The 1,567-nt window shown below is 40.2% G+C and overlaps 1 protein-coding gene across 1 annotated transcript in view; it reads right to left on the bottom strand.

Annotated features, from left to right (window-relative positions):
* LOC101855633 (tolloid-like protein 1) overlaps positions 1-1,567 on the bottom strand; it is a gene marked incomplete in the record, with an annotated part of 127,460 nt that overhangs the window by 115,809 nt on the left and 10,084 nt on the right.

The following is a 1,567-nucleotide window of genomic DNA, read 5'->3' as shown; positions in this document are numbered from 1 at the left end:
CTATTACTACTACTACCACTACTACTACTACTACTACCACTACCACTACTACTACTACTACTACTACTACTACTACTACTACTACTAATTAGCAGTAGTAATACATTTCTACAGCACCCAATCCCCAGTTGGGCTCCAGGCGATCTATATCGTCAATACCTTGCCGTTCCTTTCTGATCAATTCATGACGATCCCTCTCCCACACCCCCCTCAACCCCCACCACTACCTGTGGCCCCCCCCTCTTCCCAGAAGTTATGTTGTAATTAAGACTACTTTCAACCTCTAAACAACGAGAGAATAACACTTGATACAGAAAGCTAAGATTTCTCAAGTAGAGTTTTTTTTTTTATTCCTCCATATTCCCAGTCAGTTCTCAACAAGACGCCTTCACGCTACACCTACACCACAAGAGGCTCACTTTTGCCTGGGCGTTTTGAAGAGCAATTAATTCAGGTAAGAATTATCGTTTCGATTCCTTTCGCCGTGCACATTGAACATTTTGGTGTATCTAGGAAAATGAGAATAGGCGTTTGACGAAGAAGTCAAGTTCACTGCTTTTATGTTTTCTATGGATGCACTAGTGTGTAGCTAGAAAATTGAAGGAATAAAAACTTTGCACTCTTCTTTTCGGGTAAAAACGAAGTCATGCTGCGAGTGCTTCTATCACTGTTGCCGCTTTGAATAGCGCCTGATTTTTTAGTTTAGATCATTAACTGGAAGAAAGTTATGTTCAGTACAAAGATCTCAAACTCAACTTATTTCTTTGTGATGTGGTTGGCAGGCGCTCTGTTGTGGTTTGCACCTTCTTTCTTACCAAACATTAATCGTCCTTATAACCTATAAATCTCTCTGGATCTAGTGAGACCTCTAAATCTTTGGCACTTATATGACCTATATTATGTGCTGCAAGTGCCGTAAAACTCTCTAGTAATACCTCTATTCTTTGGTGCTTATACTATGACCAAATGTGTTGAAAGTGGCCGTAAAATGCTTAATACAACAAAAAACTAAATTAATGTTTTTGTGATTTTCACCTTCCACTGATTCAGCTCTCTTCTTTTGTCTGTCTGTTTGTCTGTTTGTCTGTCTGTCTGTCTGTCTGTCTGTCTGTCTGTCTGTCTGTCTGTCTGTCTGTCTGATTATTTCTCTCTCTCTCTCCCTTTCTCTCTCTCTCTCTCTCTCTCTGTACGCCAGTATGTCGTCTGAATAGATATCTGACAAAGAAGACAACTTCACTTCTTTCTGTTTTCTATAAATGCAAATAGTGTGTTGCTAGAAAATGATCGGAGGGAATAAGAAAAACTTTGCACTTTACTTTACGAGAAGAAAGAATTCCTACTGCAAGCGTTTTCTGTCGTTTGTGCTTCTTTGAATGCCGCCCGTTTTTCTATTTAGGTTCATTAACTGGAAGGAAGTTCTGTAGAGGACAAAGATCTCAAGCGCAATTTACTTTTTTGTGATTGTCCCTTTCTGCGTATGCGGCTCTGTCTGTCTGTCTGTCTGTCTGTCTGTCTGTCTGTCTGTCTGTCTGTCTGTCTGTCTGTCTGTCTGTCTGTCTGTCTGTTT

Source organism: Aplysia californica, unplaced genomic scaffold (assembly GCF_000002075.1).
Source record: "Aplysia californica isolate F4 #8 unplaced genomic scaffold, AplCal3.0 scaffold00097, whole genome shotgun sequence".
Lineage (NCBI taxonomy): Eukaryota > Metazoa > Mollusca > Gastropoda > Aplysiida > Aplysiidae > Aplysia > Aplysia californica.
This window is presented reverse-complemented; position numbering and strand designations above follow the sequence as displayed.